The following is a 25,465-nucleotide window of genomic DNA, read 5'->3' as shown; positions in this document are numbered from 1 at the left end:
CTCAGGGACCATGCCTGAGTGGGGTTTGAAGAACTAATTGCCAATCAGAGCTTTTGTCAGGTGTGTAGGTTCTTTTAATGTTTTTAATATGTTTGCTCCGGGATGCTTTCACTGTAAGAATACATCTGCTTGCTTAAGGCGTCTCTACATTTAAAACGCTACAACAGCACCTCTGTGCCACTGCGGCTGCACCCCTGTAGCGCTTCAGCATAGGCATTACCTACGCTAACGTAGGGCTTCCCATCGGTGTAGGTAATCCACCTCTTCGAGAGGCAGTAGCTAGGTCGATGGAAGAATTCTTCCACCGACCTAGCACTGTCTACATGGGGACTTAAGTCAGCTTAACTATGCCACTCAGGGGGTGGATTTTTCACACCCCTGACCGACGTACTAAAACCGACCTAATTTTCTACAGTAGACTAGACCTTAGAAACAGCTGTGTAGTAACATATCACAGGAACCTGGGGTCATGCAACAAAATTAATAGGCAGCAGGTTTAAAACAAACAAAAAAGAAGTACTACTTTGCACTACACAGTCAGCCTGTGGAACTCATTGCCAGGGGATGTTGTGAAGGCAAAACCATAACTGGGTTCAAAAAAGAATTAGATAAGTTCATGGAGGATAGGTCCAACAAGGACTATTAGCCAAGATGGTCAGGGCTGCAACCCCATGCTCTGGGTGTCCCTAAACCTCTGACTGTCAAATGCTGGGACCAGATGACAGGGGATAGATCACTTGATAATTGCCCTGCTCTGTTCACTCCCTTTGAAGCATCTGGCATTGGCCAATGTCAGAAGACAGCATACTGTGCTAGACGGATGATAAGAATGGCCATACTAGGACAGACCAATGTTCTTAACTGTGCCAATCACAATGTGTACCATGTCTGAGGAGAGAAGCAAAGCAGGCCTGCTTAGGCAGTCTTTTGCTGGGAATAACCAAGTGAAGGCCTGGAAATAACCCATTCAGAAAAGAGAAAGAAGCAGGTCTCCACCCAAGAGAGCAGGTAACTGGAGATGCCAGAAGTCTGAGAGTGGGTGCCCTGGCTGAACCCTTAATGGGAAATACAGGAGCAGCTGCTCTGAATTGTGACACACACCATGAGTAGTTCCCATTCAAGTCAACAGAGCTACTCAGAATGTCTGAAGTTAAGCACACGCCTAAGCCTCTGCAGCATCAGAGCCCTAGTGTGTAGGACAGCTCTCTCCCTGTAAGGATTTTAAAAGTAATTTGGTCACTTATGTTTAAGGCTGCAAGTCTGTCAAGGAGGTCACGGAAGTCACGGATTCCGTGACCTCCATGACTTTTGCAGCGGCTGGTGTTGGCTCAGGGGCTGCCCGAGCCAGGCAGCCTCTGGGCCAGCAGCAGCAGTTTGGGTGTGTGGAAGGGGGCTCAGGGCAAGGGGCGGGGGGCATTTACCTCAGGATATGGGGTTCCCTGGCTCCCACTGGCATGCCCCCCCTGCAGCTCCTAGGTGGCGGAGGGACCCGCGTGGGGGGTGCTGTCTCCACGCCACATGCTGCCCATGCCTGCAGGCCCCGCCCCCGCAGCTCCCACTGACTGCGGTTCCCGGCCAATGGGAGCCGCAGTAGCTGGCGCTTGTGGCAGGAGCAGCGGAACCCCTAGCCCTCCCTCCGCTGCCTAGGAGCTGCAGGGACGCGGAGCCGGGTAGGACACTCCTGCCAGCCCCACCAACCCCGCCCCCGCCAGCACCAGCAGGGGTCCCGGGCCGCAGCTTAGCCCGCCCCCCCCCGGTACCAGCGGGGGTCCTGGGCCACATCCCCCAAGGCACCCGTGGCACGCTCACCCGCGCAGCCCCTCACCCAAGTTTTAGTCAGGACGGGTATTTTTAGTACAAGTCATGGGCAGGTCATGGCCCATGAATTTTTGTTTAAAGCCAGTGACCTTTCCATGACTTGTACTAAAAATACCAGTGACTAAAACATAGTCTTATTTATGTTCAAATACCAGTTATTCAATTACAGATCATTTGTGGGACAAAAGGAAGTGGGGATGATCCTGGAACGATGCACTGCTACAAGTACAAAATTCAACTCCTTGAACAAATAAATCCTCCACTTAGGATTGTAAGCTTTTTTTTGTTTTAAAGTAACCTTTTCAGCCAAGGTTAAGATATCTGGTTTTATTCCATTAATACTGAACAGGAGTGGAGTTAAAATTGATGTACAGTTTAAGAGATCAAAAATGTTCTCCTATACCTTCCCCTGAAGTTTTGAAATTGCCTGTGGTGCAGTCCTGCAAGGGAGGGTCACACAAAGACCTGTGCAGCTCTAGGCACCCACAATTCCAGTCCCCACAGCAGAGTGAAATGGACAAAGTTGTAGTCAGTTTCATTCTGGAGCTCCTACTGAGGACAGACTAAGTGAGGAGTACAGAGTGAATATCTGATACAGGTGCAGAATGAATATCTGATACAGCTTCAGGGGCACTTGGCAGGTGGTGCCGGAGGAGGAGAGGGAAGAAAAGACGAAGCAAAACGAAGCAAGAGTTTTGGGTAACATTTTGAGGGGAAGAAACATTGTTTGTATCCGGGTTTTAATTTTGAAGGCTTTATCATCATCAACTACATATTTATACTTTCATGTGGAATGTCACAAAGCCATTGTTAGCTAATTGCTAAACCACCTGATCTAACCTTCATGGAATACATGGGAATTAGTCCAAGCAAGATTAAAAACTCTTCACAATCAATGGGCACTCAAATTAAGTCACGTCCTGATGCCCCAATTGCTGTTTTCTTGTTAATATGCACATATTGTTTTCAGCCTGGTTGCTTTAAAAAATAAATAATAAAACATTTAAAAACCTACAAAACTGTTCTTTCCTCTCAAACGTTGCTTTAAATAAATAAAAAACTATGATGACAGGCAACTTTTCATACCTTAGAATAACATTTGATTTTCCTCACATTCTAGTAAGATATAGGAGATCCAATATTTAACAAAGACCAAGAAGTAGCCCCATTATTTGTTTAAAACCAAAAAATAAACTATTTGCAAAGCTATACCCTTGTGTGACTGTAAAGCCTTTAATCAACTTCAAGACTGTTTCAAAGCTGGGAAACAAATAAAACACAGATGCGGATTCTTTCCCTCCCCCAATCCCTCAGGTTTGATAAACATTTCAAATTTGTCAGATATAATGAACTTTGTTTACATTAAACATTTACGTATTCAGGATAGCTTCTAAATGATTTCAAAATACAAAGGAAAGCAGTAGGAGTACATCTATTAGTAACAAGAGCTAACGGACACACTGGATGAAGTACTCCATTTTCAGCGTCAGAGGTTTAAAAGGCATTTCTTCTCAGCTCAGAGGTAATACAGATATTTATTTTTCTAATCATATTTAGAAAGAGAAAAAACATTTTATGGTTCTCTACACCAATGTTGGCTTATATTTGAACATGTTTTAAGTCTGTGCATTTTTATTTAAAATGTACCATACACATTTTCAAGTATGTCAAACACTTCCAATCAAGTCAAGCACATTTGAAAGGGGTCTTATTTTGGTGTTGTTACTCTTGACTATAACATCAATTCAAAACTTTATCTAAGCCATTGTATGATTTTAGGTTTATAGAACTATGGCATTTTGTAGCTCCATTAACTACTTTCCCTTACAAAAGGATTTTATGGGTGTTTTCAAAAATCCCCCTCCTCTGTCACTCTCTCTCCCTCTTAAAAATAAAATAAAAAGTAAAAAATTCAGTGATTTAGACGAGCTAAGTGAGATGACACAAGGTGGTTATATTCTGAAAGAGGCATTATGAAGTTCTATATTTCTAGTCCTGAGATCATCCTGTCCTCTGCTCTCTATACTGGCTTTCCACAGAATATCAAGTCAATTTTCCAGGTTTTAGTTCTTATCTTCTAAGCACTCAATTGCCTGGGCAAAGTATATCTAAGAGATCACCTAAAGCTCTGCAATGAGGACTATGATGCATAACTCTGCTTCTCTGGCCCAGTGGAACTTTCTAAAATAGAGGTAAAGTTTGTTGGTGTGAGAGATGGAGCTCTCTCAGGGGCTGGTCCAAGGCAAAATCCCACAGGAACTAAGGAGCATCACAAACCTCATCACAAGGGCAAGGCACACGCCTTGGACTGTGGCTTCTCTAACACACAAACAGTGCATACATATTTTAAAAAAAAAACCCACACCATTCTCCCCCTGGGGAGAAGATGAGGGAAAGAGAGAGAGAGAATGAATCATACCTGACAGATATTAGTCATGTCCCTTAATGTACTACTGAAAGGTGCTCAGATACTACTGTGTTATAAAAATCTACACAGAAGAGAATTCCACATCAAAGTTAATTTGTCAAAGAAGTCATCTTTTTACTTCTGAACTGCCAGCTTTGTCACTCAGCCTGGCTTACTTCACTACCAGTGACAGAATCTACGATCAGACCTTTGTTAACAAGTCCACTAGTGATGTACAAACCAGAGGAGAACCTAGTTCACTCCACCATAGCATTTCAGAGCCACTGCAGCTACCTGGAATAAAGAGTTGTAGAGACAAAAACATGCTCAAAACAGTCCAGATACTATACTAGATACAGAGGAAGCATGTCTGTCGATTAATGTGCCATTTTTACACAGCCAGTTTTCCAATCTTAAGCCCATTTTGATACAAACAAAACTCGTAGACACATAAAGTAAGGCCAGAAGGGGCTATCATGATCTTCTAGTCTGACCTCCCACACATCGCAGGCCACAGAACTTCACCCACCCCATCCTGTAACACACCTATACCCTCCAGCTAAGCTACCAAAGTCCTCAAATCCTGTTTTAAGTCTTCAAGTTACAGAGAATCTCCCATTTATTCTAGTTTAAACCAGCAAGTGACCCATGCCCCATGATCCAGGGGAAGGCAAAAACCCCATCAGTGTCTCTGCCAATCTGACCTGAGTGGAAAAATTCCTTCCTGACCCCAAATATGGCAATCAGTTCAACCCTGAGCAGGTCAGCAAGACCCATCAACCAGACACCTGGGAAAGAACACTCTGCAGTAACTCAGAGCTTGCCCCCTCCCTATCTAGTGCACCATCTCTAGCCATTGAGGATTTTTGCTACTTGCAGTCGCAGATGGGCCACATGCCATTTTAGGCAGTCTCGTCACACCATCCCCTCCTTAAACTGATCAAGCGCAGGTTAGGTATTTTACACTCAACAGCTCCTCGAGAAGGCTGTTCCAGAACTTCACTTCTCTGATGGTTAGAAACCTTTGTCTAATTTCAAGCCTATGCTTATTGATGGCCAGTTTCTATCCATTTGTTCTGGTCTTAACATTGGCACTTAAATACCAGGGAAGGAGAAGAGTTATTTAAGTTATCCCAAAAAATCCTTCCAGGACTTTCATATAAAAGGTGCAGTGGAGCCCCTTTTTCATAAGTGTTCAGTTATTAAGAGGCAAATTGAACTGGGGTCAAAGTAACTTGACAAGTTTCTTTTTGAAGTTTCAATGACAAAGCAAATATTTTTTGCTTAAAGCCATGGCTACCTTATCTGCCATCACTGATGCTACCTCTTGGTACAAAGATCATTGCTCTTCACAAGATGCGAATGGACTTTCAGCTTTTTGTGACTTGACGGGATGCACAGGATCAAGAACAACATGTTTGGTTTCTGACTCACCCACCTATTAAAACAAGAATAGTTGTCGGTGGGGTGGCGTAGTACAAAGTTAGAATAATTTTATTGCATACGTATTTATTACAACCTGCAACCAGACACATGAGGTCCCATTACACAAGGTGGAAGACAACAGGGAGTTGTTTTCCCCAGTGCAGAGTGGTTATAAGAGGCTAACAAAGCAAAATGGTAATGTGACTATCTCCACACTACACCAATGTATGTGACAAGCCTGGGCCCCATGTGAACAGGCAATTTCAGATGCTGGGTAGTCACTGGCTGTACGGAGATATTGTGTTAGCAATATTAGTGGCAAATATGGTTTCTTTCCACAGAAATCCTCTTATTTAAATTGAGAAAACCTTTTACCTGGAAGATCTTATTACTGCATGACTTTAATTATGGTCTCTCTCAAGGCTGTGCAGCTGACGTCCTCTGCACAGCTCAGCTACATGAATTAATGCATGAGTTACTTTAGCAGCAAAGACTAATGGAGCTGGTAAAAGGGTTACACAAACTCAAGTAGGACCTTGGGTACAAGAGGCAGTTCTCAAGTTTCAGTTCATTTACTTAGAGGTTTGAGAGAGAGTGGGAAAGGACAGTTGCACCTTGTTTAGGATTAACATTGGAACATGGTTAGCAATAGTCAGCCACCTTCCTGATCCCTGTAACAATAACCGAAAAGGGCACTTAAGTTACGTTTCTAGTCCAGGCAGCCACACTACTTATATATAAAGAGGGACCACCCTTATCAGGCAACATAAACGCCCCTCTTATCGACTCAATAATATCACCAGGGGAGGGCTATGAAGACCAACCACAAAATGGTTTGCCAAATACCAGTACATCTGAATGCAAATCTCTGAAGAGTGTCAAAAAGAATGTAACCATATAATTCACCAGGCATCTGCGTCCTTGGTCACTGCCGCACCAAGAAATTTAATAAATAAACGTGATTTATTGTTAAAATAGTTAGTTTGCCCGAGGTTCAGATCCACAGAGGATCAGTTCATGAAACAGGAGGAGGATTCACAAAAGCAAAAGCTTTCAATACATGACCGTTCAAGATGGGTAGGAAATTTTATCTGTATACAATTACTGAATGGAAGTTGGTGCATGAACATGTTGAGGAGAGGCAAATGGTACGGGTATATGTGGATAGCCTTTTAAAACATAGCTCTTTTTTTTCAGTTTTGATGTCATAACTTCAACTAGCTTTATATTTATGGGATTAGAAGATTTACTTCGACTATCCTTTGTTTTTCCTCTACCCCTGAAAAAAATTTCCAACTTTTGGGTCAAAACAATAGATTGTACAAAGAATAATCTGCAACTAGGGTTTTATTAATTATCAGAAGGACTAACTTGGCATTTCTATTAATACCGAAATTGAAATGACAGTCTGACAACTCACTATCCTGGAATTTGCTGCCTTAAAAAGAGGCTATAAAATACTTCACTCCTTCTATAATCTATGCATTTAAGCCTGAGATAGAGCTTTTATGATATCTAATAGCATGCAAACATCACTTTGTTACAGCGCTACATATTAAGACAATCTCACCATTGTGCTAAGCAGAATTCTTACCTGGAAATTAAGACTGAGCTTCATAGCATACTTGCTAGTTTCTCTGGAGGTAGGACGGAACCAAAACAATCAGTCTTCCAACCAGCCACTCACGCAACACTGTCACTAAGGGTAGATTTACACTGCAATCGAAGGTGTGACTGCAGCTTGGGTAGGCATACCTGCACTAAATAACAGTGTAGACTGATCTGGTGGGATATTGTCAGGCCTGTACAGTCCACACCATCACTTCTTCACTGCTATTTCAGGGTGACAGATCGAGAGCCTTTATTTTTTTAAAATAAAACAGAGAGATCAGGTTGGGGGTGGGAGAGGAACCATAGCTCATTCTGCTCTTTCCATTTCTAGATCAGATGGCTACTCACCCGCTTATGGTGGGCAACCTTCAGGCAGACTGCTGCTCTGCTGAACATGACATGGTAGGTGAGGTAATTTTTTTTTTTAATTGGACTAACTTCTGCTGGTGAAAGAGACATGCTTCTTTTGCTCCACAGACCTAAAGAAGAGCTCTGTGGGGCTCAAAGGCATGTCTCTTTCACCAACAGAACTTAGCCCAGTTAAAAAAAAAAATTACCTCACCTACTTTGTCTCTCTCATATCCTAAGACCAATGCAGCTAGAACACTGCAAACAGCTCTGATGAGAAGCAGTTGTTTAGTATCTGTAATACACTGGCTGCAGTCACATTGGAGTATGGAAAAAGCCTCAAGACCACAAGGCAGCAGCAATAAATAGCGAGTTCATGCACTATTATTAGCCTCATAAATTCCAGATTGTCCATTTATAACCTTGAATTTCAGTCAACTTTGTAAGTGGAGCAGTTTAGAGAGTCTCTTAAGTGTTAAAAAAAAAGTGCACTAAAAATAAGCTTCTAGGCTGCTGAAGCTTAACTAAGGTGGAGCACATCTTTGGAGAGCTAACTGTGTGCTAAATTCATGTCTGGTGTAAATCAAGGGAAGTCAGTGGTGTTACCTCAGGGATGTATGTGACCTAATACATTTGGTCTGGAATTTTGAGAGAAAGACATTAAGACCTTGAAAGTCAAGGGGATTTGTGTACTTAACGCCCTCAAGTTCCTTTGAAAATCCCAGCCTTCGTTTTTGCGCTCTCCCCGTGTGTGAAATGCAAAAGGGAGCTCTACACACCATCTTCTGGACACGGCTGAACAATAAAGTGTTGCATATGCAGTTGGTTTCATTACAATACAAACAGTGCCAAGAAAAAAAAAATCACATCCTGGATGATTCATATCTGAAAGATCAGCCTCTCCAGATTCAGACCTGGAGCTTTGAAATTTCACTTTTCCTGGAGGACACATGAGAGTGGAACTTGGAGAGACAGACAGACGTCACCCTTCCTTCAGGACAAATGGAATTTTCAGACTTCAGATCTGCAGGACACACACCCCATTAGAACAAACTTCCTCCCTCAAGTGGTTAGCACAGGGGAAATGGGACTCACATGATCGGAGGTCAACATCTGGTTGTGGCACAGACTTGCAGGGGAGCCTTGGGCAAGTCACTCAGCCTCTGTGACTGATTTCCTATCAGTAAAATATGGATAACGATGCTTAGCTGCCTTTGTAAAACACTGAGATCTTCAACTTTAAGATGTGACGTCTGAGCGTCATCTCACCTTTTCCTCTGGGGTAGTTTTGAAGAATTATGGTAAATAAGCCTCCGAAAGACACGTAAATTTGGGAGTGCTTCTCAGAAATTTATCCAATTTAGTTTCCATTCCCCCCACTCCAAACACACACCTTTCCTTTTTTCCTCCAGCCCCCACATTGCTCTAGGAAGTGCTCAAACTTGAACCTAGGCTGAAATAGCGGGGCTGCTCATTTGTCAAATTTTAAAGCTGCACTTATTTAGTAGTTTTTGGATTCAATAAGCTCCAGGCTACACCATTTTGCAAAATGTTTGTCTGTTTGCTCCAGAAGGCTGGTAAGAACAGTGTTTGGGAGCGAGCAAGTGGGGGCATGTATCACTGATGATGGTTATTAGTGGTGGTAATGCTGCTGCTTTGTGAAAAAAAGAACTACAATACCTGGCTCACCAGAGGTGCTGAATCAGGGACAGTGTCTGGTTGTCAGCAGGACACCACAAATTAGGGCTGTTGGGAAGAGACCATTCTTATGCAACCCAATTTAACTCTCTCCAGGGAAACACCTTTCCTCTCCAAACTTGCACACTATTCTTCTTTAGCTTCTCCCACCACAATCAAGGAAGCAGAGGATAGGTAGATTCTAACTACTGTATAGGCTAGGAAAGAAGAGCAGTAGACATCACCATGGTTAAAATACCAGTGGTTGCCAACACCTCGACCACATTAGGACCAACATGGTTGCTATCAACAGTTTTAGGAGAAACACAAAAATTATTAGCGAATGCGCCACCCAGGAGGCTACAATGGTATGCAGACATAATAGCCATCTGCAAGATCCAGTTCTAACATACTAAACAAAGTTAGCAGCTCTAGGTTAAGTGCTACGCCCAAAAGCGAAAGTTAAAGAACTAAAACAAACAGGAAACTTCCCATAAACTGTATGGCCCGTTAAGTAGGTTTTCCTTAATGACATCCAAGTATTCTAATAAAATACTTAAAGTTACAAAAGCCCCTTTATGTACACAGTTTATAACATATGCAGGTCACATAACAATGCAATGTAAACCAGCTCTGGCTGAAGAGCTAGAGTTCCATAACAAGTGTAACCACCAGAAAGGAAAGGCACAAGAAACCCAATGTAAAGCTTTGCAATATTGCTTTATCACATCAATGGGAAGATTCAGAGTGCTTAGGGACATTCCGATGACTTACTTGTTGTCATATTACAGAGTCACTTGTGCAGAACTTTCATATTTGCTATAGCAGTTTGTACATTATTTTCCCCAAAGAAAGAAATACTGATGTAGGAAGTTCACAACTGTATTAACACCTTAGAAACCTGTAGTTAAAGAGCACTACCCTTTAAACAACATGATCTCAGTAGCTATTTTCTGTCCATTTAGCTCTTTCTAGATGTTCTTTAAATACAAAAATACTTTCCAAGATACCAATATAGCCACCAATACAAAAAGCTATAGGATTTCATTATTTCATGTAAAGTAAAACTAAATTTACATGGCTGCTAATCCAGTTCCTCTCTAGCACACAGTACATCATTAGACCATAATGCCTGGAGCAGTAACTTGACCTGCCTGGGAAGGTGGGCGGTACTACACAAGCTGAAACATCAGAAAGTTTATGCGTAATTAGGTTGGGTATTTGCCACATTCTTTGATCCATGAACAAAGTAGTCCAGTATGAATAGAAAAGTTACTTTGACACTCCAGACTCAAATTACATCCAAAACATCGGTTAAGAGGACTTTTATGTGATTCAATGTGAAAGAAAAGTTCTCATACCTTCAAAAAAAGTTTCATTGAACTTTTATACTTAAACTTTCCCCTGTGGTGTTGTCAGCTCAAACAGAGCCAGCATTGTGTTCCAGCAGGGATTTGCAGCCTTTCCTGCCATGACACAAAATTCAGTCACTTTGTTCTCCCGTGAATACACACGGAGACAGAAGCTTTTGCACCTAGTCATGCAGCACTGCCAAGGACACCTGCCAGTCCACCTTTTCCTACAGCTGCTGGGCAGTGGCGAAGGCAGCTCTCTGTGGCTCTGAGCCCTTCCACACTTTTGAGAGGGCACACATGTTCTTCAGCACACTCATGCCCCACTTCCTGTTCTGCTCCTTAATTCAGAATTCCAACTCAGAGAGGCCAAGAACACGTGAGAAAAATACCATCTTTGGGTCTTGCTGTGCTTACAGGGAACATACTGTTGAAGCACTCATGAGACAGATTGGAGGAGACACAGCACTTGCTAACAAATTCATGAGCAACCAGTTCAGACTGAGTCTCCTTAAGTTTCTGGTTATATTTAATTAACACTTTAATTCACACTTGAATATGCAACTCCTAACACTTGTCCTTACAAGGAATGAGACCTTCTAGTCCTACTAGCAACTGAGAGAGATTGAGTAATGTGCACTAACTCAGTGGCTGAGAACTTGCAAATGAAGTTGAAACCTATCCTGTAGGAGATACCCATGCGTGATACTCTTGGGTGGGGCTTGGGGAAGGGAAGGGAAGGAAAACTACACATCTAAAGATTTCCCACAGTAGAGGCAGACTAAATCTAGCTCCTTAGCTCCACCATTGACCTAAGGAATTGGCTGGGGGTGCGGGAAATCTTTGGGTGCAGTCTTCTTTCTCTGTAACAAGTTCTCCTGTTAGTCTAACTCAGAGTTTGCTATGTCTCGCTGGGCAGAAAATCTGCAATGCTTTACCTTGTTTATTCAACCCAAGTAAGCTGATCTTGTGATAACTAGCTAGCCTCACACCTGGGTCTGAAATTACTCAGAATCCTCTAGACTGCCCTCAGAAATGGAGGTTACTTACCTGTAACTGGAGGTTCTTCTAGATGTGTGGTCCCTACCTGTATCCCACTACCTGACCTCCAGCCCCTCTGCTGTAGATCTCTCAGATTCATGGTAAGGAAAATAACTAGAGAAGCATTGGTCCATACTGCCCTCTATATCCCTGCCCTCAATTTGGAGCATGGATGATAACAATTGCGCAGCCACGGACCAATGGACTCTGCTGACTAAAAAAATCTCTGGACTCAGGCACATGAATTGATAGGAACAGGAGGCAGATGAGAGAATGCAGATGGCATGGATGTCTGTAGTACCACCATCCCTACAGCTGTATCCGCAGTAGAAGTCTGGACCAATGCATAATGTCTCGTTAAGTTGTGTATGAAGATGGCTCAGAGAGATGCTGCAGAGGTTGCTTACACTCTAGCGGAATGGGCTCTCGACCCCTCTGGATGGAGTGGGGCAAAAAAGGATATGTTAGCTAACTGGTAATAAAGACTGATGCAGCCAGAGATCCCCTGAAAAAGAGAATCTCTGTGCAGACAGGGTGATAAAAAAAAAAAAAACTAGGTGTTTTTCTAACTGCTTTTGTTCTCTGTAGATAAAAGGCCAGTGCACATCTGATGTCTAGAGTTCTCTTCTAATCACAGGCATGAGGTTTTGAAAGGGGGAGGGGAGAAGTAGTAGCAGTCCAGTGCTGGAGTGCCTGATCATACAGTTGTGTTGTGTCAGCTGATACAGATACAGAAACAGATACAGATACAGAAATAATCAGATGTTGACGGGCAGACAGGTTGAAATCCTCATGTGGTCTGAGAATAAGAACTGTCATGGCCAGTTGGATGTGACGAGCCCTGTTGTGATGGATCTTTTGCAGGATTCATGGTATCAGTGGTATTGGAGGAAAGGTATATCTGAGGTGGTCTGTCCAGGGTAGCATGTAAAAACAGACTGGTATTAATTAATAAGATGTTAATTGCATGATGCACCATGCATTTTCTAGGTTTTGGAAAGAGTTGATTCTTCACCAGAGACAAAAACCTTACATACCTTTTTCACATCACTTAAGTCTGTGGGGAATTTTACTTCTCATAATTATCTGCCAAAGTTCAAAAGTCACCACACTTAAACCTTGTCTAAACTTTCCATTAAAAAAAAAAAGAGCAACTTCCATATGATTTGAAGCTTTTTCATCCAATATTTTAGATGCATTTTTTTGTTTGGTTGGTTTTTTGTGTAGGAAGTGCTTGTTTTCAAACAAGAGGCTATGGAAATTATTATAGGGAGGGCAATTCATACTACCCCACCAACTCTAGTTGTAACCCTTTAATTGCAGTTATGGGGGGGGGCAGTAGGCTTATCTCTTGCATTTGTATTTCAAGTGAAGAGGTTTCTAACTACTGAGTTACTGCTGGGTTTTTAATTCTAGCATGAAAACTGCTTGGTAGGAGAATAACTTGGAGGGTTTCTAAGGAAAAGTCATAGTGCAGAACTACTTTTTGGCTTAGCTATCAAGGTTCTCTGCTTTGTTTGGAGAAGCCACGTGAGCAGCTCACCTGTGGTTAGACCTCAGGGCTTTCTACAAATATTTTGTATTCCAATACAAGCTTAGACATGTTACATAAACATCTGCAATATCTACTAAAAATTTGAAAGGTTATCTTCAAGCCACTGTTTCAGAACCTGTTCTCTAGCAAACAGAAAGCTTTGTTAGGGGCTTCCAGCCCAATGCTGCTGCTCCCTAAACTATCTGGTGCTCTCCAGTAAACACCTATGTATTAAGGTTTGAAATATTTGATTGAACATAGTATGGATGATTCAGGATGAAGATGAGAGAGGAATGCTATCCATTTCTTTCTTGCAGATTTAACTACACAAACAATTTCCCCATCTTTGCTTATTAGTGTTTTATCCATGGAGATGGGGAAATGCCAATGTAATTAATAAGCAAAGAAGACCAGTGGCGGTGGAGAGTTGTTTTACAGGTTGTATACCAGACCACTGTTGCAGGGAGGGACACTGAACAGTATTTATGCTAGTCTTTAGCAGACACAAGAACTGCTCACGTTCACAAGTGCTTATGGCTGGCTGAAGCTAAAAAGCTTTAATATACCAAAAATGTATAAAGGTCACACTTCTTGAGGGGAGTAAGAATTAAAAAAACAAATATACCACAAACACATGAAGCTGTATCAACTGTTCTGGAATTTATTTTTCCAAAGTGTTAACAGCCACAGAGCAGATGTTTATTACAAAACATACTGCAATACAGATAGCTTAATATCAAAATATTTGCTTTACAAAGATCCCAAAACAATGAAGCTCTACCAGAGCCAGCAGGCTACCTGCTATGTTAACTGAGAAAGTAGGAGCTAATGTGGGTGGTGAAGGCTTGTTTGCACACCCCACTCTCCTTTTACATGTTAGTGCTTTACATGGCACGAACAACATCTTTACAGTAGACTGCAAAAAAAAGTTTGCAAGTTCTCCCTAGCAAATTCAACTATTTCATTAATTTAGGTTTAGGTTTCTAGGAGGCACCCATCACCCAGTCTCTGGTGAAATACATAGAACTAAGATACTGCATACATATTCTCCACTCTTACCCAAGACAGTTCTTCACAAATCATGGAAACACTATTTGCCACCTACCGTGTTCCACAAAAGCTATTTAAAGCTTTTGGTGTTATCAAGGAAAACAGCAGCAGACAGATTTGATAGGTCATAATCCACATTTTATTCCAGCACGTAGTAATTATAAGGTTTTTAAAACAGAAGCAGGTCACACTTTAAAAACACATCACCATAAAAGTAGCAAAATAGTCTTAAAAAGTCAAATGCTTTAAAGCTCAGATTTCAAAGCTACAATATATTACTCTGTTAATCTTTTGGAAAAACCAATATAGATACTTGCTTCAGTATGATTAATATAGAAATTCAAGCCTCTGTAGGATGACTTTCCTAAAGACATCAAGACTCAAGTGTAACACTTCTATATTGGTTTACTGCATCATCCATGCTATCAAGGTACACCTGTAATGAAAGAAAATCTGATATTCTTACCCTATGGGCCTTCCTCAACTGCCACAAAAAAGATTTCTCTCTCTCACACACACACACACAAAAGTAAAAGTAAAAGGGACTTTTTCAAGGTAGTTGAAAAATTCAATCTTCTATACAGATTTGCTAAAAAATCAAGGTAGTTTATGGATCTCTTTCCCAGGCCAGGTATTTTTTTCCTGTGTTCTCAACAATAAGTTCCAGCAACTGAGTACTTGCAGGTGACCCCACAAACCAGCAAGGCTGAACTTTCAATCCCTGGTTGTCCTGCCAAGTTCAAGCACATTGGTAAGTCTGTCTGCAGCACCACTGCCTGTGTTGAACCAGCTATGAGTAGACAGGAGTCTCATCTCCAAGAATGTCAGGCCAATACCTCTTGTGCTTACTGTTTTTAGTGTATAGTTTTAGATGTGTCCAGAGAGGAGGAGTTGGTCTGTACATCAGGATTCTGCTTCACAGTGCAGTTAAAAAGGAACTGGCAAGCAAGAAATGGGTCAAGTTCTGCCTTACTAAAGCCCCCATTGATGTCAGTGGGGTTAAAAGAGGGAAAAATTTGGCCCCTCGAGACTTTAGTTCCTGAGTCCTTTCCTCGAAAAGGATTCACTGTGGAACCAAGACAAAACTGAAAGAAGAATAGGAAACACAATTGTAGGGAGGAGGAGGATATCACTAAAAGGCAAGCCTAGAGAAAGGGTCTTACACAGAAAAGAGGAGTGTCACTAACTGGTATGCACAGATGGTGAATAAACAGTATTTTCTTTCAGTACAGCAACTCCTAACTAATGGAATCTGACTAGTAAGAGCTAACCTGGTGTCCAAACTTCATTTCTATAGCTCCTAGCTTCTTCAGCACAAAGGACAAGTAACAACCGTTCTTATCTTTCAGTGGGGAGATGCATACAAATCATTCTGTGTGACGAGACTGCCTTTGATGCTCCCTGGCTCCTGGGTCTGTCCTCAGAACAGACTGAAGAAAGGACACTGCAGTTTCCTTTCCCTGGTGGAAATTCTTGGGGGAGAATTAGGGATTTAAGAGAACTAAACATGAAAGCTTTAAATAAATGCCACTTAGTACAATAGTTTCACGATGGCCTATATCAGGCCATGACAAATACAGAATGATCAGATGAACATTTCCTAATCACTCCTACACTTAGTAATTTGAGAAGAAAGAAAGACAACACCAGCTAGCAGGAAGGCTGCCAACTAATTCCTTCATCTTTCCTCCTCCCCCAGAGTATTGCTAAATGTCAAGCTAGCATAGTACCAATTAATCTGGGAACAAGTGTTTGATAATATTGAAACAGAGAACCAATTTGTTCTGAAAATACCATCAAAACTGTCTGTAACCTTATTTGGAAAGACTCATTTATTTTCTGTTCTTTTTTGTGGAGCAAGACCTGGTAAGAGGGAAGTAGCAGCACTCTTTGCTAAGTTTATTTGTTGTTGTGTTTTTAAAGAGAGAAAAAGAAGAAAAAGAAAAAGACCTAACTGGTTGCACAGAGTTATTATAGGTTAATTTCCAGACTGTCCAGGTCCATGTGTACATCTCATTAATCCTCTGGAGACAGAACTGTCAATGTATAAACTCCGTTTCATGCATAAATTTCTCTGAAACTTTGTTCCTAAAATGAAAAGGAGTACTTGTGGCACCTTAGAGACTAACCAATTTATTGGAGCATAAGCTTTCGTGAGCTACAGCTCACTTCATCGGATGCATACTGTGGAAAGTGTAGAAGATCTTTTTATACACATAAAGCATGAAAAAATACCTCCTCCCACCCCACTCTCCTGCTGGTAATAGCTTATCTAAAGTGATCACTCTCTTTACAATGTGTATGATAATCAAGGTGGGCCATTTCCAGCACAAATCCAGGCCCAACAAGTACTCCTTTTCTTTTTGCGAATACAGACTAACACGGCTGTTACTCTGAAACCTGTTCCTAAAATGAGTTACACAAAGACACACAGAATCTCGGAGACCCAAGTTCTATTCCTACCCTCTCAATTGTGCACCCCAGTGAGAAAACAAAAGTGTTTGTCAATTATTTTGCAGGTACAATCAGTTAATTAACTGCATAGTTAAGCAAACAGGACTCTAGAAGTTTAGATGCCAACATAACCCATTTTAATATTAGACATTAAGGAACATGCTCTTTAGGGCAGGGACCATATTTTTCTTACATATTTGCACAATGGGGCTAGAGCCGTAGGCACTACTGTAATACAAATAGAAAGCTAAGAAGATTTTAAAATATAAACCAAAAGGGCTGGGGGCAAAGTTAAGAGCCATAGCAATTGTACATATCACTAGAGCCATATTTTAACTAAACTTGGAGACAGTTGCTACAGAGGCTGACAAACCTCAGCTGTAGCCTTCCTGGTTGCTCCACAAGAGTGAACGACCTCACCAATACCACAGTTTGAGCGGCACACTGGTAAATAGGGTTGGGTTGCACAGGACCCTCTTGGCTAAACTGAAGGAGGGGCTTTCTCAGCATGTGGCTCCCTTGACAGAATCAGACTGAAGGAAGACCAGACCCACAGTAAAAATCTTCACATGCATCAAAAAAGCCCGCCCTTCTCCCTGTTGCCATGGCAACTTGCTGCTCCTTCCAAAGGAGCAATAAAATACCCACAGGCCACTCAGTCTCCCTTCTTCCTGTTTGCACTATTTAGGGCTATTCCTTTCCCAGCTTGTACTTACCATTAACTCCCTCCTACTGTAATGCAGGTCTCTGTTTTGCACCACAAGTAGCAGGAGGATGATTCAGCTTATTAGTGACTAGCATCTCACCTAATGGAGGCTGGATGGAGGCTCAAATGTTCTCTTCTGTGAGCCTCCATCCACCCTTAGATCCACTTCTTCCTCTCAGCAACCAGGGCTCCTGATGCCTTTCGCCTTCACCGGTGCCACTTCAATCCGGGCTTGCCCTCAGATGTGCCAGGCCCCAGAGGCATGGCAATGTTGTGGAGGCTTATTCACCTTGCCTGAGAGAACAGTCTCACTAACTGATCAGGGCAACCTGAACGGCATCTTGTAGAAAGAGCCTTTGTCTGCCTTGAGAGATCTGGTGGGCTGTAAGGCTTGTCTACAGTTCTCCTCTACCAGGGCCTGGGGGTGAAGAAAGGAAGTCATGAGCCAAGGGGAAGCCTCTGCCTCCTATAAATGAGGGGCTCTGCCTTGATAAGACCTCTCAGGCATTGTCTGATATGTGCAAGGTGCCTATGTCAGCACTCTTCAGCTAGGCTGCGCCCCCCGATGAGAGTCAGCATCCTACGCATTTTAAGAGGTAATATTCTGGGGAGCTGGGCCATCCAGCACTCACCATCTTCCTGGCATACAGCCAGCAGGTTCAAAATGAAACTGGCTTTTATGTATTGCTGGAGGGGTTTTGGAACAGTCACATTATTCACTCTGAGTGTGCTGTGGGTGCAGTTTACTAGGCCCAGAACAGCTAGGAACTGGGCCACTGCACAGAGTCCCTCCCATCCTGATGCTGCACTTGCCTCTCAAGCCGCTATCTCCAATCTCCTCTCTCAAGACCTCTGCTTCAAAATAAGTCTCCAAGGTTAGAAGGAAGGCTGCGATTTACTCACGGGTATTTTTAGTAAAAGTCATGGACCAGTCACGGGCAATATCCAAAAAGTCACGGCCTGTGACCTGTCTATGACTTTTACTAAAAATACCCCTAACTAAATCTTAGGTGCTGCTGGGGGGGGGGAGAGGGGCGCCCCGCAGGTGTGTGGCCTGTGGCCCCACCGCTGCTCCCGGACTGCTGCTCTGAGGAAGCACCAGGGACCAGCTGCCTGGGGCCGCCCAAGCAGCAGCCAGTGCAGCTGGCCCCAGGGCCGCCCCAGCTGCTCGGGCAGCCCTGGGAATCAGCTGCACTGGCCACTGCGGACGTCATGGATTCTGTGTCTTTCCAGGACCTCCATGGAAGACTCGCAGCCTTAGTTATAAGAGTCCCCAACTCAGCTACTTTCTCTTTTGTACACCAGTAGTTGATGCATCAGCCAAAGGAGGTTAAGTGACTACCACACCCTTGCCTTTGCCTCCTGGCTCACACTTGCTTCAACTATCCCTAGTATATACACTCCTAGTTTGGCCTGAGCAGGCCCTACACAGTTCTGGAGATAATCTGCATGTGCTCAGCCACAGAGCCATGCCCACAGGTAGAGACTTGGATTGAAAAAAATTGAACTCCCACCCCTCAAACACCCTGATTTTTTAAGTTTATTTTCACATTCTGAAATTTAGAAATTTCTAACACATTCAAGAAAATGCTGACCAGTTTCACCCATAACTCAGCCCGCTTGTGTATCCCCATTGTTCAGCATACGCATGCTCTGTGCAAACTCAACAATGCCTTTCAGGGGTTCTGTGCATGCCCATCTTATACTCGCATCCTGGAATGGCGTGCTCACAAGCAGCCATGCCCACACAAACTTTGATGGAGGATCAGGAGCTAAACTGTTTCCCCACTTGTAAAACGGGGATCACAGAACTTCCCAAGGGTGATGTAATGAAAGTTATTTACACCTGCTCTTTGAGACCCTCAAGTGCAGGGGCTTTAAGAATAAAAAGCATTGCCACCAGTAGGAAACTTGGACTGGAGTTTTAAGAGTTCACTCAAGAGATGATAAATTAAATGAGATGTCATTATCCTTCTGCCAATCTGCAGGCAACTACCGATTCATCTAGTCTTACTTCAAATTACGAGCTCTGACAGTCCACTCAGACTGCTGTATAAAATTAGTCATGTAAACCAGAGCGTAATTTGAGTGAAAGCCAGAAATCACTCCCGCATCAAGAGCGCTGGCAGTCCTCCTAAACATCAGACAATATTTACATTCAGGCCAAACCTGTGGTTTGGCAAAAAAGTTCATTCACCCCACCAGTGCTTTGATATTCTGACAAATCATTTCCTGATACAAAGTTTAAACATACAAGGACTATGGACACCAAGCAGCTGTCACAGTTGCATTGGGAATTGGCATTAAATTCCAGACATCTTGAGAAACAGGGTGGGGGCAGGGGAAGAGTAAGAGAAAATAGCCTATTTGCACCTACAGTCTGGCAGAGTTTTACAGAACAGGAGGGTTTTACAGAACTTGCTTCTTCTCTTGGTACTGGATAGAAGTTTATTATCAGGCAGCAAAGCAGTTGCAGGGCATTTTCATCAGCAGAGAATTACAGCGGTAGCTTTTTAAAATAGTAGAAAAATTAAGACTTCCCCCCCCCCTTTGTTTTGTTCTTCAAAATTCTGAAGCTACTTGTTAAAGGCCTCAAACTTAGATACATACATAGATAATGCATTTTGAGAAAATTTGCCAGTGACAGACAAGAAGCCGACTTTTGATGTCTAGGGGGAAAGGTGAAACAAAGTTAATTCTAAAGGGTGCGGCAGAACTCATAATTTGGTCATCTTTCTGTCAATAGGATCCTGAACTTACATCTCTCTCTGTAAAATAGCAAAATGTTATATATATAAAAAACAAAGAGGTTTAAAAAAGTATGTAAAACCAGTTTTTAAATATCAGAGAATGAAGAATCTGTTGAATTCATTTGTTTAAAGGAAGGGGTGGTGTTTTTTGTTTTTAATATAAAGTGTTTGCTTCCTTATCCCCATCCCACTAAAAAAATATTATGCAAGTACACCCCTTTCAACATGCTTCAGGGGTTAGCGTCTCTAATCATTCACTCTTATGCTTAGATGCATTCATAGTTTAACGTGTTCACAGTACTAATGTCTATTAGCATAGTGTTTAACAATTCAGACAGATTTCTTCTAGGATGACTTCTAAAGCACAACCAGCTAAGAAATCCACAGTGGTTCTCCTCTGTGAAGAGCCCATAATTAAAAGACACAACAATTGATTGATTTACGGTGTTGAAAGGAATATTCCACAGAAGTCAATTGTTAAACAAGTTTCCATTCTCATTCTACCTTAAAGACTTTATGTTGACCTTTGGGCAAATTCACCCAACAAGCTCTTTGTTTCTAAGATCTTTATGAAACTAAGAGTGTTTATTCACAGGCTTCAAAATAGTAAAGCATTTGTTCTCTGGATGTCCTTGAATGTCTCTCATTGCGGCTGCACAGAGCTAAATTCCTTACACTCCCACTGGGGATGCACTTGCTATTCTGCAGTTACTTCTAATTTAAAGTGATCTTTGGTAGCCAGCTCAACAAAAAGTATTGCCAACTTCTGTCAGGGTCCAATTGGATCCATGTTTTAAAATAAGACACACAAGAAAAACCACACAGTGTAAAGTTCAGTGCGAGGTAGATTTCTTTAGCATTTCTAACATTTTCTGGAAAGCTCTCATGGGCCTGTATTGTGATGCAAATCATTTACAATTCCCAGACGCTCAAAAGCCTTTAAGCTGGAATTAAAGTTGTAAATACATAAGTAACTTAGAGAGGGGGAAAAGGAGAGACTTAATAGAACACTGAAGAAAAGGGACATGTATACACACATACACACAAAAACTAGGAAAATCAAGTTTAGGGTTACACTTCACAAATAAAACCACAAGTCAGAAATTGGGAAGTATGGAAAAGGAGAGTTCAAGCAACCTATGCAGCCTTAGCATTGTCCTCAGCTCTTGGTGCACTCTCCATACAAAGCAGACATTGCCTCAACTAACATGACAACTAAAAACTCTTTTGGAATTGCCTCCAGGCGGAAGAGAACATAGAGAAGGGACATGCAACTTTAAACTACACCTGTCTTGGTTTACATAGAGCATACTTACCCTGAGTTTAAAAGGCTGTATAATTTGCAGCAACTGGCACTGAAGAGGATCTAAAGGTCAAATGGTGTAAGTAATGCTGCAGCAAGAATACTTCATATATATGAACACCTTTCCTGTTAAGGTCTATGTCCTTCACAGAGATCTAGTGAGACTAAATTACAAGAGACATTGGGGAATATTTTCTCCATTTCACAGATAAGGAAATGGAGCCAAAGAGGCCAAAGTGACCTGCCCAAAGTCAGGCATGTCACAAGTAAGGAAACCTGGTAGCCATGTTCTCGTGTGTATCACAGATGACACCATAGACAACAATGAAGTTATACATCTCTAAGTACGAGGAGATAAATTCCAGATCTCTCATCTCCCAAGCTCTACCTTAATCACAAGGCCATCCTTCCTCTCCCCAGAGAGAGGAAATTGCTGTCTTGTCAAGGGAGGGTAAACGGGAGGCTAGTTTCCTATCAAGCTACTAGCACGTATGTAGTAGATGATTGGTACAGACACAGCGTGGCTCATAGTGCAGAAGTTGAAGCTGTATGGTGTTAAGGTATCTGGATAGTCTAACTAGAGTCGGATGGCAGACAGGGATAGGGATTCTGCTTTTTCATAATTTCTGAAATTTGGAGGGTTTTGAAAGATGACTTTAGTGAAGAAAAAAAAAAGTTGAGCTAATGCCACTTTTGTTTATTTATGTACGAGCAAGGCCTGAAAGCTTCCTCCAACATACCACCTGAAAAATGAAATCCTGCTTGTTTTCAAATTCAGGCCCATCTATCCTGGAAAGCTAGGATATCTACACTAAGAGTTAGTGAAATGACAACCTCACAGGAATTGAGGGTTGGGGTTTTTTTGACGGACCATTTAACAAGGGTTTTAAAACCTATTTAACTTCAACAGCCAATTAATAATAGGAATAAAGGAAGTTAGTGTTAAAGATTCAGAACACCCTAGTCCCTTCAATCAAGATGGTGCTCACACTAAACATGATTGAGACCACTAAGACAGAAAGGGAGAGGTGATAGATAGGATGGTGTACTCAGAAGCTTATCAGTAAGTGGGACCAGGTGGAACTCCATTTGACCTGTGTCTTTGGCAGGTTTTTAAAAAGCTACTGCACCCATCATGGGTGGACACGAAACTGCCAGTTAATATTTCTGTTTTCTCAATTTCAGCAAAACCCGTCTCCCTTTAGCAAGAGCTGGGATGTTGTGCAGTTAAGTCTTCACATGTGAGCTTGCTGCCTTAAATTATTTTCAATTGAATCCAGGTTCAGATGTTGCTTTGCAAACTGAAAACTCTCCTAGTGAGTAAAAGAATTCTTAAGGCAGCAATAGGATTAGAAAGGCGGCTGGTCACATGTGAGGCTTTATTTCGATTAGACCCCAACTTTGGCTGAAAGGAGACTGAACAGATTTTGCTGAAGTTAAGGCAACAGAAGTTTTGAGTATTGGAGCATCAATCCAAATTAAATATTTTTAAACTTGGGGGGAAAGGGGGGGGAAGGGAAGGGGAAATTATTCATTTTCTGAGCAAACTGACCCAAAAAAAAAACAAACCACACTTTTTTCAGTTGAGGGCATGAAGGAAGAGTGGATTACGTTCCAGTAGGACTCATGTTTGTATGTCCAATCACACAATGCCAGAGTCTGAACTTCCACCACCCACACTCTGAGGGCTTAATATAATAGGCCCCTGTAGTTAATGGCTTGGAAGCTGTTTTTTTAAATCTATTTAAGACAAAAAATAAAACAAGACTACACACCCCTCCACCCCACACACCTTCTGCCTCTAACCTGTAAGAAGTCACACTAACCAAACATTAGGCGCCTATGCCCAGACACAAGAGCCTATGGTGGGATTTTCAGAAGCATCTAAATGACTTTGGAGCACAAGTCCCACCGACTTCAAACAGCAAACCCTACTGGAATGTAGTTGGTCCAAGCACTTCAGCTTTCCTGACTTGTGGAAGTGCAACATATCAGAAGGTGATACCGATTCCAATTACACCCTGGGCTATTTGCTTCTCAGTTTAGTGTTTTGGCTTGCGCTGTTCTCACAGCAAGGATGCTAATGAAGACATGGACTTATTTTTAGCACAAGTGAGCATGCTAAGTGTGAAACTTCTTATTAGAGAAGATCTATGTAAAAATTTGAAATTCTACTAGAAACTGGGAAACAAATGAGAGAAGCAAATACAAAACATCCATTCTACCAAATTAAGGCTATAAAATAGGAAGTAAAGAACTTGAAACCTGTAAATAAAACACTGATTTCAACTTTTTAAAAGTTATTTTTAATCATGGTCTTTATCCCTCTTGACACTAAGTATCTTGGATAGAGGATTATTTTAGCTAATTTAAGAAGAATAGCTTAAAAGCAATTTAAGAAGTTGTGGGGTGCTTTTTACAGAGCATCTTCATAAGCACTCAATATTGTTTTGACAGGCAAGGCTATAGATGCCTAAATAATTCTCCCATACTAGAGAACTAGAATCTACCTACCACTCCCTTTAGTACTGCTTCAGTGTCAATGCTAACACAAGGAGAAATATGTCTGGTGTCCCATTAACGTGGAACATAACTATGGTGTGCCAATTGTATGAAGTCGTAGTAAATACAAAACTACTCCCCAATTATTCACTTCTTACCCGGATGGTTGCAGAGAGGTTATCATTTTTTGCAGCTTGCTCAATAAACACCACTCCAGGACCATTGTAATGTAAAGTGACAGCTTGATGTAAAGAAATGAGTTGTTTGGAGGAGGGGGAAAATATCTATAGTCATTAAAAAGTTCACAATTTTTTTTTCAATAGTTGGAGGACACCAGGGCTCAGTGTAAATAATCCTGGGCCTCTTCCATTATTTCTGTTCTAACATATTGCTTTGTATTGTATTCTCTCTGACTCCCCTCCCCCAGAAGCCTCTAGTGCCTTCACTTCAAAAGCAGCAACAGCTGCCAGGCTGTCACTCTTCCTCCCCTTCAGCTCACTAGGATTTTGTAAGCTACTTCAGTCTACCACCGACTTCACATGAAGCAGAGACAAGGCAGGCGTTTAGAACTGCCTCACAGGAAGACCCACATGCACCTAACATTTGCTCCTCATAAGAAAAGGGAGCATCTTGGATTTCCCTTTCCTTGCCCATTTGTCACAGCTTAAGCACCAAGAGTTTTACTGTTCGGCTCCTGCTGTCCTTTCAGCCTCCAGCTAACAGAGAGCACTTACATTTGAAGGTGATTAAAGATATTTTTCTGTTTTCATACAAAAAAGGATTCTCTACACCAAATGGAGTCTGTGCAGTCACCAGCTTCTCAAGGGGAGGGGGGGGACAATCCTGGAAATAAAAGGAAAAAGAACTGCTCTCAAATAAATTCCTCTCATTCCTAGGATGTTGTGGTCACAGGAGGCTTGATCCTGCACTATTCTAGCCAATAGGAGTCATTGAATGAGACCATAATCAAGTCCTGTGTCCACCAGCGGGTGATCACGGCTGTGTACTGCAGGACTATGGCTGTTGCTGTCATTCCCTAACCCAGACAGTCTGTGGGGCACAGATTGCTCGTGAACACTTATTTCTACAACTTCATGATAAAAATCAATCCCAGTGCGTACACACAGATTGCGTTTGTTTTTTAAGTTTCTCCACTGTTGCTAGAACGGAGAGGGCTGCAGGGAGCCACCTGGAGGGTTTGTATTGCCTTGCCAGAATATGACGGGGACAGCGGGGGAGTATCTCCACTTGGGACACGTTAGAGTGCTCTACAATTCACACCCCTGCTGGTCTGGACTGTGGTGCCATGTTAGGATAAAGTATTGTGGGGGTTTTGTGGGCATGTAAAATGACTCTCTCTAATATTTCAGTAATAATTAGCTAGGACCATTTCTGGTGTGGGGGGGAGGGTGGACTATGGCTGGGTTTCGATGGTGGGGTGGCCAGTGGCTGATTTTTTCTGTATCTCTGAGGTGGCAACCCTAGCA

General features: G+C 42.1%; 1 protein-coding gene across 3 annotated transcripts in view; it reads right to left on the bottom strand.

Annotated features, from left to right (window-relative positions):
- The window catches only part of KANK1 (KN motif and ankyrin repeat domains 1), a 170,750-nt gene that overhangs the window by 130,582 nt on the left and 14,703 nt on the right, over window positions 1-25,465 (bottom strand). The window lies entirely within an intron of this gene.

This window comes from Lepidochelys kempii, chromosome 5 (assembly GCF_965140285.1).
Source record: "Lepidochelys kempii isolate rLepKem1 chromosome 5, rLepKem1.hap1, whole genome shotgun sequence".
Classification (NCBI taxonomy): Eukaryota; Metazoa; Chordata; order Testudines; family Cheloniidae; genus Lepidochelys; species Lepidochelys kempii.
This window is presented reverse-complemented; position numbering and strand designations above follow the sequence as displayed.